We start from the raw sequence: 14,685 nt of genomic DNA, 5'->3' as shown, positions 1-14,685 counted from the left end.
AACCACAAAGAAAACAGCTATAGAATATGCACAAAAGGAAACGAGAAATTTAAACATTTCCCTACAAACACCAACTAAACACAATAGAAGACAGTAATGTAGGAAATGAGGGACAAAAAAAATATATATATAAGGCACACAAAAAATTGAACAATGACAGAAGTTAAGTCCCTTCTTTTCAGTAATTACTTCAACTATCAATGGATTAAACTCAACCATCAAAAGACAGATTGGCACAATGGATAAAAATACATGATCCAACTATATACTGTCTATATGCTGAGACTCACTTTAGATCCAAAGACACAAAGAAGTTGCAAGTGAAAGTACAGGAAGAGCTATTCCATGAGAATAGTAAGCAAAAGTGAGGTGTGGCTACACTAATATCAGCAAATTAAATGTGAAACCAAAAAAGGTTATGAGAGACATTATATATTAATTAAACGTTCAATAAGGCAGGAAGATACGATTATAAACAACTGTGCATCTAATGAAAACCTGTAAAAATATATGAAGCAAAAACTGATAGAACTTAAGGGAGAAATAGCTCAAGAGTAATAGAGACCTTAATATTCCACTCACAATTATGGCTAGAACAACCAGACAGAAGTAAGTAAAGAGAAAACTTGGCAAAATAAGCCAACTAGATCTAACAGACATGCAGAACATTCCACCCAAAAACAGCATACACATTCTTCTCAAGTGCACATGGGACATTTCCCAGGACAGACCTTATGTTACAAATTAAGCTCCAACAGATCATCATACAAAGTATCTACTCCAACCACAATGAGATAAAGATAGAAATCAATAACAGAAAATTCACAGAACTGTGGAAATTCAACAACTTTTAAACAACCAATGGATTACAAAGAAATCACAAAGGAAATTAAAAGATACTTAGAGACAAATGATAAAAAACTTGGGAGGTGCAACATAAGTGGTGCTAAGGGGGAAATTTAAAGCTATAATATATGCTTATATTAAAAAAGAGGAAAGATCTCAAATCGATGACGTAACTTTACAACTATGGAACTAGAAAAAGAAGACTAAACTAAACCTAAAGCCAGCTGAAGGAAGGAAAAAATAAAGATTAGAGCAAAGATAAATGAAATAAAGAACAGAAAAACAATTTTAAAAGTGAATGAAAGCAAAAGTTCATTCTTTGAAAACATCAACAAAACTGGCAAACCTGTAGCTAGTTGGACTGAGAAAAAAACAAAAAAGAAGACTCAAATTACTAAATTCCGAAACCAAAGTGGGAAAATATTACACTTCAACGGAAATAAAAAGGATTAAAAGAGAATACATTAGTACCCATGTGGCAAGAAATTGGATGAATGGATGAATTTCTAGAAACACAAAACCTACTAAGAGTAATCATGAAGAAATAGAAAATCTGAATAGACCTATATATCTAGCTAAGAGACTGAATCAATAATAAAAAATCTGACAGAGAAAAGCCCTGGGTCCAATGACTTCACTGGTGAAATCTACCAAAAATGCAAAGAAAGACTAACATCAATCCTTCTCAAACTTTCAAAAAATTAGAGAAGGGACATCTCCTAACTCACTCTATAAACCCAGCACAACCCTGATACCAAAGCCAGACACAAACATGACAAGAAAAATAAAGATCAACATTCTTGATGATCACTGATGCAAACAAAAATCTTGTAATACTAGTGAATAGAATTTAGCAAAACATTAAAAGGATTATACACGATGACCAAGCAAAATGCAAGGTTGGTTCAACATGTAAGCCAATCGATGTAATACATTATATTAACAGAATGAAGAAAAAAATCCACATGATCATCTCAACTGATGCAGAAAATGCAAATATTCAATACGCTTTTGTGATTGAGGGAAAAAAAGCAAAAGCATTCAATGAAACTAGGAAAAGAAGGGAACTACAGGGGGGTCTGGGTGGCTCAGTAGGTTAAGCGCCTGCCTTCAGCTCAGGTCATGATCCCAGGGTCCTGGGATCGAGTCCTACATTGGGCTCCCTGCTCAGCGGGGAGCCTGCTGCTCCCTCTCCCACTGCCCCTCCCCCTGCTTATGCTCGCTCTGTCAAATAATTTAAATAAAACCTTAAAAACAAAACTGGGGGGGGGGAACTACATCAACATAATACAAGCCATACATGAAAAGCCCACAGTGAGCACCATACCAGATGGTGAAAGACTGAAACCTTTTTTTTTGGTCAGGATGTCCACTTTCACTATGTCTATTCAGCTTAGAACATAGTACTGGAAGTTCTAGCTACAGCAATTATGAAAGAAAAAGAAATAAAAGCCACGTTATTGGGAAGGAATAAGTAATATTACTTGTTTGCAGATATGATCTTGTATGTAAAAAACACTGAAGATTCCACAAGAAGATTGACCTAACAAATGAATTCAGCAAAGCAGCAGGCCACACAGTCAACATACAAATAGCTGCATTTCAGGGGCGCCTAGGCGGGGTAGTTAAGCATCAGTTAAGTGTCCAACTCTTGGTTTCAGCTCAGGTCATGATCTCAGGGTAGTGGGATCAAGCCCTGTGTCTGGCCCTGGGCTCAGGGTGGAGTCTGCTTGAGACTCTCTCTCCCTCTCCTTCTGCACCCCCCCCAAAATAAATGAATAAATCTTAAAAAAAAAATCAGTTGCATTTCTACACACTACCAATGAACAATCTGAAAAGGAAATTATAAGAACAATTCCACCTACCTTCAAAAATAATAAAATATTTAGGAATTAACTTGAAAGACTTGTACAATAAAAACTGCAAAACTGATGAAAGTAAAGAAGACATAAATAAATGGAAACACATCCCATATTCATGGATTGGAAGACTTAATATTGTTACAATGTCAAGAATACCCAGAGTGACCTACAGATTCAATGCAATCCTTTATCAAAATCCCAATGACATTTTCTGCAGAAATAGAAAAACCCTCTTAAAATTCATATGGAATTGCAAGGGATCCCAACATCTAAAACAATCTTGGAGGAACAAAAGAACAAAACTGGAAGAATCATACTTGATTTTGGGCGCCTGGGTGGCTCAGTTGGTTGGGCGACTGCCTTCGACTCAGGTCATGATCCTGGAGTCCCGGGATCGAGTCCCGTATGGGGCTCCCCGCTCAGCGGGGAGTCTGCTTCTCCCTCTGACCCTCCCCCCTCTCCTGCTCTATCTCATTCTCTCTCTCAAATAAATAAAATCTTAAAAAAAAAAAAAGAATCATACTTGATTTTAAAATTTACTACAAATCTACAGTAATCAGAATGGTGTGGTGCTGGCATAAAGACAAACATACAGACCAGTGGAATAAAGTGAAGAGCCCAGAAACAAACACTTGCATAGATGGTTAAAATAATTTTTGATGAGGGTGCCAAGACCTTCCACCGGAGAAAAGAGTCTTTCAATAAATTCAATAAATAAATGATACCAGTGCAAAACTGGTATCCACATGCAAAACAATAAAGTTACCCTTCCCTAATACCACATATAAAAATAACTAAAAATGTACCAAAAACCTAAATGTAAGTCTTACGACAACAAAACCCTTAGAAGAAAACATCGGACAAAAGCTTCATGAAACTGAATTTGGTAGTGATTTCTTGGATGTGACACCAAAGGCAGAGGCAGCAAGAGAAAGAACAGACAAATCGAACTTCATGAAATTTTTAAATTGTGTGCATCAAAAGACACTATCCAGAGTAAAAAGACAACCCAAAGAATGGGAGAAAATATCTGCAAATCATAGATCTGACAAGGGATTAACATCCAGAATATAAAGAGAACCCCTGAAACTCATCACCACCACCAAAAAAACATTCAAAAATGGGAAAATGACTCAAATAGACATTTCTCCAAAGATATATAAATGGCCAAAAAGACATGAAAAGATGCTCAAGATCACTAATCATTGGGGAACAGCAAATCAAAAGCACAATGAGGTCCCACTTCACACCACACACTCATGAGGATGGCAATGCTCAGAAAAGGAGGAAACAGAGGATGTGGAGAAATGGGACCCCTGTGCGCTACTGGTGGGAAGGTAAAATGGGGCAGCCGCTGTGGGAAACGGTAGGGTGGGTCCCCCAAAAGTTGAAAACGGAATTACGATTTGATCCAGAAATTCCACTTGTGGGTATAGACCCCCCCAAAATGGAAAGGAGGGTCTCGAAGAGATATTTGTACCTCCAAGTTCGTAGCAGAATTATCCCCAATAGCGACCACGTGGAAGCAACCCAATGTCCATGGATGGTTGGATGGATGGATGGATAGAGGCAGACTGTGGCCTATCCATCTAATGGAATATTACCGAGTCTACTGCACCTGCTACAACACAAATGATCCTCGAGGGCCTGGTGCCGAGTAAAACAAGCCAATCCCAGTAAGACAAACACTGCATGATTCTAGTTACATGAGGTACTTAGCCAAAAAAATCTCAGAGACAGAAAGGAGAATGGTGCGTGCCAAGGGCTGCAGGGAGCAGGTAGGGGGAGTGAGTCTTTCATTGGGAGAGAGTTTCAGTTTTATGATGTGAATGGTGGTGATTCCTGCACAACATAATGAACATATTTACGGCCACTGCACTATACACTTAAAAAGGTTTACGATGGTAAATTTTAAGTTATGTGTATTTTACCATAACAAAATGAAAAAAATTATACAAAACATACGGGAATACTTAAAGAAATGAAATTATAAGTGGAAAGAATGCCTTTAATCAATTCATTTTTAAGATATTTAACTTTAATATAAATAATTTCAAATTTGCATTAAACCACTACATGTTCTATTTCTTTCAGGCAGCAAACTAAAATTTTATCTTCCAATATGTAACTTAATAACAACCACAGCCCTCCTGGAAAAGTATAAAATATTATCACAGATAAATTATAAATTAACCCATCAACCTCTACTTAGTGGCTATTGTAGAATATTGCATCCTCGCCTTTTGCTAAGGAGAAGGGTTATGTTTTTCAAATACGTATATTCACGGGAGAAAAAAGTCTATCTGTGAACATTTTAAAACTAATACATATCTGTATCTATCTCTATAAAGGCAACATTTGTATTTTATTTTTCTTTAAAATTATTAGTATAATAGACATTTTTCATTTAAAAAAAGCTCAGAGGTAAGCTGTATGTTAGGAACTACTGTGTACAGATCTCAAGCACAGCCATAAGTCATTATCACAATAACAATAACGCACACTCTGGTTTTATCTTTACATTATAATGCGTATGTTTAAACACAAAAATATTTCAAATCTGGGGACTTTTTGCCTTGATCTGAAGACATGGTCTATACAGCATTCTTGCAATTTTGATTATGGAGTGTTTCTAGAATAGAGAATTACAAAAGCCCAGAGCCCTGCCCCTGGAAGTATCCCAGGAAAGATTTCAAGCGTGGTGGCATATTGCCTTTATATGTCTGAGGTACCAAACCTTCACTGTCCTGAGTGGCATGAGTCTCTCTTCTATAATGCCCCCTCCATGCAGAATTGTATCTTAAGATCAGAGAAGTAAAAGTAACTTGGGAAGGAGGAAACAAACTGAAATTTTCAAACATGCGTGTAAGAAACAGAGGTTTGTGCTACTGGTGTTTTCTTTCCGTTCACTCATCAAACCATTTTTTTTTAAAGATTTTATTTATTTGAGAGAGAGAAAGAGAGAGAGCACAAGAGGGGTAAAGGACAGAGGGAGAAGCAGGTTCCCCGCTGAGCAGGGAGCCTGATGTGGGACGCGATCCTGGGACTCTGGGACCATGACCTGAGCCGAAGGCCGACCCCCTTAACCGACTGAGCCACCCAGGTGACCCTCATCCAGTCGTTTTCAATGATATAAATTCTGGCCGTTTTGCTAATTACTTGGAAGACACTTGCTAGATATTTGGTTCTCTGATTTATTTGTGAGGTACAACATCTAAACCAATCCTGACAAGTTTCCAAAATATTTCCCCTAGTATTGCAAATATTGATCAGGTGAAACACTATAATTTAAATTGAATTCAAGGGAAGGGCTTGGCACACAGCGGCCTCGTGCACATGGGACAGCAGGACCAGCCGCTGCTCAGCCTCTTGCATTCCAAGCACTGGACAGTCAGCAGTTAAGTCCTCGGGCCACAGCCATCTAGAGCCCTCGCGAGGCCATCAGAGAGCCCTAAAAAGAAAGCTACCACTCGAGAGATAAGACAGGCTTCGTCATCTGACTGCGATGCCATTCAGTGTTCAAAACACAGGTGGGTGCTGTTTCTTGAAAATCAACCCATTTTAAGAATGGAGAGGGGTATATAATGTAAATGTGCCTAGGGTACGTCCTGTGGGAAGAGGAGAGTTCATTCTACTCTTTCCAGTATGCACTCGGTTCCTAGGCAGAGCCCACAGCCCGTGTTAGAGGCTGGGGCCGGGAGGAGAGCTGAGCGCGCCTTTCACCGCAGTTGTCCCTGGTCTAGTGCAAGAGCCAAAAAGGGACACACACAGTGACACACAGTGCGCCACCGGCGCACGCACGGACGGGCAGGAGCGCAACGGTAGCCAAGAACAGAACAGAAAAGGAAGTCTTCTGAGTATCAGTTCTTAAACTGGGTCTAAGATCCAGGAGCTCCGCAGACGGCCCTTGATGAAAGGGATCTGTGGACCACGGCCCCCGTGTACGGCCAAAGCTCTGCTTCTGGAGACACACTCACTTTCTTTTTCATCTTACAGTCACTCTGAAGTTACTTCTTCAAATATAGTTTCTCAAGTAAAATCTGTTCTACACTTTGCTGCATTTAGTAGGTGTAGCTGGAAAAACCTATTGATAATTACATAACGGCATCAATATACAAAATACTATGGAAAAGTATTTTTTAAGAAAAAAAAAACATCAGGCTTCCACTATCCCACTAAAAATGTGTTTCTGAGAAACAACTTGGAAGAGTCAGAAGAGTCACACTAGTGTTTACGTCAGAAGGAGAAAGACTGTCCCACTTCGGAGCACTTGTAACCACTTCAGTTTATACAGCTTCTCAGCAATGGTGACCACAGCCTTACAAATGTTCAAACACAGCCGGCCTCTGACGGAGCTCCCGCACAGCAGCCCGCGTACCGTCATGAGCGTCTTTACCACACGGGACGGTATGCAAGTACTGTGCTTGTGCGCTCGATTCTTCCACAGGAAAATGCCAGGGAAGGGAGCTGCCACTTGGTCCCTCTGTTTAGAACCAAAGCAGCTGTTCAAAGCAGAGGTAACAATCACCTGAGAAATAAATCCTCCAAGAAAACGGAGTTCCCCTTTGACTTTTATGATTTTACAGAACAAAGCATCAACATTCAAAAGAGGAGTATGTGGCCTCTCTGCATCAACTGTTTTGTACTTGAATTTATTTATAGCTGAACTAAAATGTCTAACTTCTGATCCATTGAGAGATGGTCTTAGAATCCAACCCTGAAAGACACTGTTGGATAGAGAACAACCTATGTAGACTCACTCCTATTTCCCAAATATGGTCCACATGGCTTATCTTTCAATGATATGTTAATCTAGGAGTTACAGCCACAACCTAGCAAATGGAGTATATAATTTGGATAAAACCTGCCAGTTGTTGACTCACACACTTAACATTTAAAGTATGAAACAGGGGCGCCTGGGTGGCTCAGTCGGTTAAGCGGCTGCCTTCGGCTCAGGTCATGATCCCAGGGTCCTGGGATCGAGCCCCACATCGGGCTCCCTGCTCAGCGGTGAGCCTGCTTCTCCCTCTTCCACTCCCCCTGCTTGTGTTCCTGCTCTCGCTCTCTCTCTGTAAATAAATAAATAAAATCTTTAAAAAAAATTTTAAAAAAAGTATGAAACAAATAAAATGATTCTCTAATGTGAACTCTGAATTATCTTCACGTATCGTGGCAATTTCCATGCTTCTCTCCCCCCGACCCAGACTGTGAGCTATGTAACTATGATGTTGACCTAGATCTTCTGAGCACCTAGCGCAGAGCAGGCACCCATATTTGCCCAGTAATTGAAGAAATCAAAGAGTAGAAACACGTGGAGCCCCCCCTCTACTCTCCAGCACCCCTTATCTTTGCACTCCGTGGGAAGCCAGCAGTCAGCTGTTATTCTAAGCTGTCCTATTCCGTGGCATGCCTTTGAAGCACTCCTTTGAGGCACAACCTGCCTGTAGCTGCCCATCACCAAGTGACCACAAAAGTACAAATGAGTACAATTTTATGAGTTTGAAACTCTTCCTAGGGGTCCCCACATAGGGACATCTAAACATTACCTATGCACACAGATCCTTTAGTACAACATTTTCCCACTGTGTCAAACTCCAAGAAAATAAGGCATTAAAAAATAGACATGGGGCAGCTGAATGGTCCAGTCGATTAAGCATCCGACTCTTGATTTCAGCTCAGGTCATGATCTCAGGGCCGTGAGATCAAGCCCCGTGTCAGGCTCTGCACTCAGCAGGGAGTCTGCTTGAGATTCTTTCCCTCTCCTTCTGCTCTTCCCACCACCACCCCACTTGTGCGCTCTCTCTCTCGCTCATTCTGTAAAATAAATAAAATCTTTTAAAATATGTAAATTTTGTCAGTCTTTCTATTATTATAAGGCTTTCTAAACTGCAAATAAAAGGTTCAATACAATTTCATTTTAGAAACTTAAGTTGGTTCTCCCATGACTTTTCTACAACTATTTAATCATGTGAATTCATTTTGTCTATTTCTAGCACAATTATGTACTGAAGAACACACAATATCTATGCAGTTTCTTTTCAATTCTGTAATAACAATGATGGACTTTAAACATTAAACTTTTTCTAATACTAAGAAAATTATTGTAAAAGATAGCTCTTTACCAATCTCAGAGAGTACAGAATAAAGATTGGGAAGATGGGAAAGAAATTATCTCTAAGTCACTTTGTCTCTCGGTTTCCTTCTCCTTAATGTTACACAGTTTGCAAAGATGAAATTTGCTCTGGGGAGGGAGAAAGCAAAATGTCACCACGTGAAGCTGTTTTCACAATAGTGCACCCCTCTTAACAAACAACAGAGATCTGCTTTTTAGAAAGGATAGAGTATTTTGATTGGAAAAGACCTGAACAATGATGAGTGTGCTATGGTTTGCAGAAGAAATGACAGCAGAAAGTACATATAAAGAACATTAAATGGGAAGGCGATGTTAAAGGCCTAGGAACACTGATAATATTTCAAACTGGCTATAGTTTTAAACTCTAAACTTCAGGGAGAATTGCTAGGTCCTGAACAATAAGCAAATCAATTCTATCAATAATAACATGGATCATTTCTATCACTCGGGATGTCATGCAGTGAGCAGCTGGGGTTACCCTGACATTATAGGGTAAGCAGCGGACAGTATTCACAATGTGCATAATTAGATGCTGCTCAGGCAACAGAATACATAATACGTGAATTGCCACAGGACACCTGAATTAATTTGCTCCGATTCTTATTTAATTACTTAGGCTGATATACACTATGTTTTCTCTCCCTTGTAGTTCCTACTCTAGAAAAGGAATATATGCAGATGTCACTTCTTTAAACGCTCACTTAATACTGGTGATTTCCACTTTCCAGTTAGAAAACCAGTTATTTAGCATGGTTTTTCCTTTCCTCCTTTTTGAAAGATGTACACAAAAAATAAAGCTTTTTCTCCTAAAATAATCCGGAATTCACTATGAATGTATTTAAAAGGAGTGAAATAAAATCTTGTCAGAAACACTAAATGGAGGCCACGAAAGGCCAGGACTATTCCCATCAAGAACATGCGGTAACTCACATGAGCTAAATAGAAGTTCAGAGAACTACAAAGCCGCCATCAGATCCAAATCCTAAGAGAAAATCCTTGTGCCCTCTCCTGGCTCTGGAGGTGACTGTGCCATGTGGGGTCCTTTTCCTCACTACAGAAACTGGAGCTCACAGTGTTTTCTTTCTCCCCTGTGTGCTGCATGCACGAGCTACAGGCAGCCCGAGCTACCTGCACCTGACCCGTACGGTTTGGGGACGCAGTGGGACGGGAGCAAATTCAGGTGACTGCCTTCATCCCAAGCAAACCGGAAGTCTAGAGGACTCTTTTACGTACACCAATATTACAATCTCTCTTCTAAGCTGAAAATCCTTAAATGGCTTCTTCCTTCTTCTGACAAGACCTTCAGGAAGGAGCCTGGCTACCCTTCCCCCACATCTGCACGCTCACTCACATACAGTCTCACACGCTCGGCCATGCACACAGGTCACGCACCGTCCCATGCTCAGTCACGCACTGTGTGAACTGCGCTTTGCAGCCTGGCTGTGTTCAGCCAAACTCTTGCTCCCTCGCACTGATTTCAGGGGGATTCCACACATTGTCTAGCAGACATTTCCAACTCTTAGCAAGTGATAAGCAATATAAATCTGTGAAACAGAAAGGAAGTAAGCAAATATTATTCCAAAATATTAATAGTGGCTAAGTTAATAACTTTTTTTTTTAATTTTATGCATTTTTTTGACAGAAGAAAGATTTGAGAGCGCACAAGCAGGGGGAGTGGCAGAGGCAGAAGGAGAAGCTGAGCAGGGAGCCTGATGTGAGGCTCAATCCCAGGACCCTGGGATCATGGCCTGAGCCAAAAGCAGACACTCAACTGACTGAGCCACCCAGGCGCCCCCTAAGTTAATAACTCTTATCGTACTAAGGAAGCCCTTTGGAAAGGCTTTTTCTCAAATAATGCTAAATTGTCTTTAATTAGAAGATGCTTTCTTCATAAATATTTTTACAAAAACACATAAAGATCTCGGTATTCTCTCCAGACCTCATTATGCACTGCCTCGTCTCCCTCATCTGTTTCCATGAACACCTTGAACATACTGTTACTGAAGCACTCGTAAAAATAAAGTTACAAAGCAATGCCCAATGACTATCTCCTCCACAGGCATCCTCATTTTTACATCCCCATAATTTCCTCATTATCTGGCATTAGCAAGTGCTTTCTCAAATGATGACAACTGCTCACTAATCCTGGTACGTGAACAAGAGGGAAACGAAGCAGACTATACCAACAGAAATCTGCAGCAGTTAAAAGTAAACTATAGACATATACTAAAACCCCTTAAGGATTATATATATATTTTTAAAAGATTTTATTTATTTATTTGACAGAGAGAGACACAGCGAGAGAGGGAACATAAGCACGGGGAGTGGGAGAGGGAGAAGCAGGCCTCCTGCTGAGCGGGGAGCCCGATGTGGGGCTCGATCCCAGGACCCTGGGACTGTGACCTGAGCCGAAGGCAGACGCTTAACGACTGAGCCATCCAGGTGCCCCCACAAACCCCTTAAGTATTATGAAGCATTTATAATATCAGCTGTTAAAATCAAAAGGTACTGAGTCCTCCAAATCTGACTGGGGAGTCACTGGGGAGAAGGGACTTCAAGCTATAGCAAAACACCATGATCGTGCAAAGAATCCAATGAAGCACACACGGGTACATGAGCAGATGCACAGCCATCCAGTCAATACAAACCAGGAAACAATGTGGGTATCACAGTCTATTAAATCCTATCCAAACTCACACTGAACTAGTGAAAGTACTTCATCTTACTGGCTCGTAATATTTTCAGGGAGAAGGACTTTCTCCAGAGTAAATATGCTAAACAAAAACACTGTACTGACTATATCCCACAGAGACTGGATGTGGGAAAATTTAAGAACTTGAAACACTCTCTAGGTTTTCCCTTTTCAGTTCAAAGCTTCTGTTCTCATTTATTCAAATTTAAGGTTTGCTGTTTTTAACTTATATACACAATGAATATCTTTGTATTTAACACAAGATTTAACTTACCCTGGTAAATGTGCCTTCAAAACTATGAATATCCAGTTGTGGCTTCTGGGCATACACATAAGCACTGACTGAAAAAAGGTCCTGGAATACAGAATATCTGAATTAATTACATTATAATTAGACAAAATTACTTGGAAATTTTTCAATCACCAACTAATATTTTTCATATGTTATGTACCAAAAGCGATGGTTGGTTTTCCTATACTTTGTGTGCCAACACTAGGTTAGGATGGAGGATAACTAAGGGAAATAATTTTTAAGCTCAACAGAGGTGTGGCAATTTCTCTTGGTTCTAAAAGACTACTACTTAATGATAGGTGTATGTCGAGCACTTGGGAGTTGCTCAAAAGCTCCATGTTGCCTGGGGCTGTCCCAGATTCCAAGTTTAAAGGTGGAAATATACTTCGTGGAGTTCTGTCATACTGTGTATGAGTACTCAGGAGTTACATGGGTACCCAAGAATTTAGTGGGATTTAAATAATCCTCACAATTCCGCATGAGTTCTATAAAACAATTTAGCAAATTCCTAAATTTACTTGCATGTTTTTCTTCTAACAGCTACTGCATTTGCCATAAACAGCTGACTTCCTTGAAGCTATGAACATACTGCATTTCTCCCATGTGCCTGAAGCACATCCCCACGATCTATATTTATAAAATTGTATGGGAAGGCTTTAACTATTCACACATCACAGCAACTTTCCCAGAACTAGCTCTGAAGTAGAAAAAAATCGTTTAGATTACCCGACTCACAGGCAACAGGTAAATGCTTAAACAGTAAGTCTCTGGACATGACACTGAAGCACTTTATTTTAAGGCAATTTATAAAAGTACATCTGTTGATTTATAAATTTTAGTTTTTAAAACTCTATATAATTTTATTAAAATAAGGTTATAATAGGTGAAAATGTATTGATAACAAATTTTACTTTTTTAATGGTGCATGATTATGTTTACCAGGAGATCACAAAGAATTTATAGTACCAAAAAGTTCCTTGCCTGTATGGACTTTAACCACCAACACCCACACAGGATTCTGACTGTACTGCCTACTAGACAGCCCAAGGGCGAGTGACTTCCCATTTCTTCTGTGTGGTGATCCCACACATCCTAACGTGACCGGCGTGTAACTGACATTAGGAGACAAAACTCCAAAGCACACAGGTAGGAAGCATACCTGAGTTCACAGAGGGAGGATGCAAATGATCATGTGGATGTAGAATGACCTACTAAATTTCTTATAATCTAAATATGCTCCTGTATTTTTCAAACTGATTCATGTGGACACAAGTAATATTCTTAGTGGGTGAGTTACATCCACAAATGGAGATGATACTGGAGCCTTTCAGAGTAAACTATCAGAAGTCTTTGAGTTCTTGGTATTTCAGTTGTTTTAAAATATATATCTATTCTTAATTGGCTATCAGAAAGCTGGACAAGTACAATGCTATACAGAAGTTTCAGAAATCTGTCCTTATTACAGGCCTGAAATTTAAACAAGACCCACATCAGCTAGGAGGGAAAGAACCCCAGCCCGCTGTGTCCCCATGCTCCTCGCCAGGGCTGCTGCCTGCCTGCCCTCAGGACCCTGAAGCCACAGTGCCCTGGCCCATGCGCTGCCCGCATTGCCAGTCTCTCTGCTGCCCTCTGAAGGAAGACTAGGATTCCTTTTCCGTTTCATTAATAATCTACGCGTTAACAACGGGCATCACGTACACCTGAAGATACCTGAAGGTGCTCAACTGGAAAGTGAAAAGAGACTTCTAAGTTTAAGGTAAATTCTGTAATACAAATGCAGGTTTGATACAACAATCTAGTGACTATTGAAAAAACGAATGGAAAAAGAGAAAACTAGCCACTCACACAAGAACTCGTCAGACTCAAGCTCACTGCACAGCAAGGTAAAAGCTGTGGATGGAGGGCCAAGCTGGTGTCTGAACAGGGTGGGCTTCCCAATGTGTCCTGAGAACGAGGCACCCCCCTCCCCCATCTCCACCGTCCCCTCAAGCCCTCCTTGGAGCAGGGCTGATGCTGCGTCTTAGCACAGCTCTCCCAGCATGGCCTGGAAGTCCCATCATCTGGAACCCTGGACTCAACAGATCCCAAATGCCTGCACTTGACTCTAAGCTGGACCCTACGTGGTCTGCCAGGGCCGTTTCAAGCATGGCACGATCAGCGCCAAGCTGAATCGAGGAACAGGCTCGCAAACAGAGCTGGGACCTGCAACAGGTGCAAGAATTCACAACCCCTGGAGGGAAATTAACCATTAAAACAAGCCGGATGCTGGCTGGGCCATCTGGTTTCCCTGAGCTGCCCACGATCAAGGGCCCATGCTCTGATGGGCCATATGAAATCAAGATGCTAGGGGCACCAACTTGTGACCCCTGCCCAAAGCTGCAAGAGGGAGGTCCATCCCATGCTGGTGACCGTCTACAGCCCCATCTGTCTCGGGAGTGTCTGGCTGCTGTTAACTTGTGCTTGGCATTCCAGATCAGCTGCAGTTTGCAACAGTGGACCACGAGCCTGAACCCACTTCCCCCACCTCCCCCTGTATGCACCTGAGAGTAAGGTAGTTTGATTAGTAAGTGCCGCTGCCCCAGAAAGTACATGATCTCTGGGGGCCATTCCCCAGATAAATGATGGGGACAAAAGCGGTGGTGGGGTATGTAAAGCCATTTTGAAATGGTTTGAAGATTCAGATTTCCTCTTGACCAATTCCTAAACATGATGTGTCTTCAGGATTAAGTTGTATAAAAGTATTTTCCTGTATGGGGAACCTGGGTGGCTCAGTCTCTTAAGAGTCTGACTCTTGATTTTGGCTCAGGTCATGATCTCAGGGTCATGAGCCTGCTTAAGATTCTCTCTCCTTCTCCCTCTG

General features: G+C 40.9%; 1 protein-coding gene across 4 annotated transcripts in view; it reads right to left on the bottom strand.

Moving 5' to 3' along the window:
• LOC148162109 (putative phospholipid-transporting ATPase IIB) overlaps nt 1-14,685 on the bottom strand; it is a 140,147-nt gene that overhangs the window by 26,304 nt on the left and 99,158 nt on the right. For 2 of the 4 annotated variants that reach the window (XR_015767193.1, XR_015767195.1), the window contains one exon: nt 11,808-11,888. The exons of 1 other annotated variant lie outside the window; for it this stretch is intronic. The gene's annotated coding sequence lies outside the window, so the exon portion shown is untranslated. Of the gene's footprint in view, nt 1-11,807; nt 11,889-13,533; nt 13,550-14,685 lie in introns of those variants that run through there. One more of the 4 variants, XM_088020242.1, reaches the window with a different exon arrangement.

Source organism: Eumetopias jubatus, unplaced genomic scaffold (assembly GCF_037043125.1).
Source record: "Eumetopias jubatus isolate StellerSeaLion01/CBP00866 unplaced genomic scaffold, mEumJub1_p1.0 scaffold_20, whole genome shotgun sequence".
NCBI classification, from domain to species: domain Eukaryota; kingdom Metazoa; phylum Chordata; class Mammalia; order Carnivora; family Otariidae; genus Eumetopias; species Eumetopias jubatus.
Note: the sequence above shows the minus strand (reverse complement) of the source record. Positions and strands in the feature narration are given on the sequence as shown.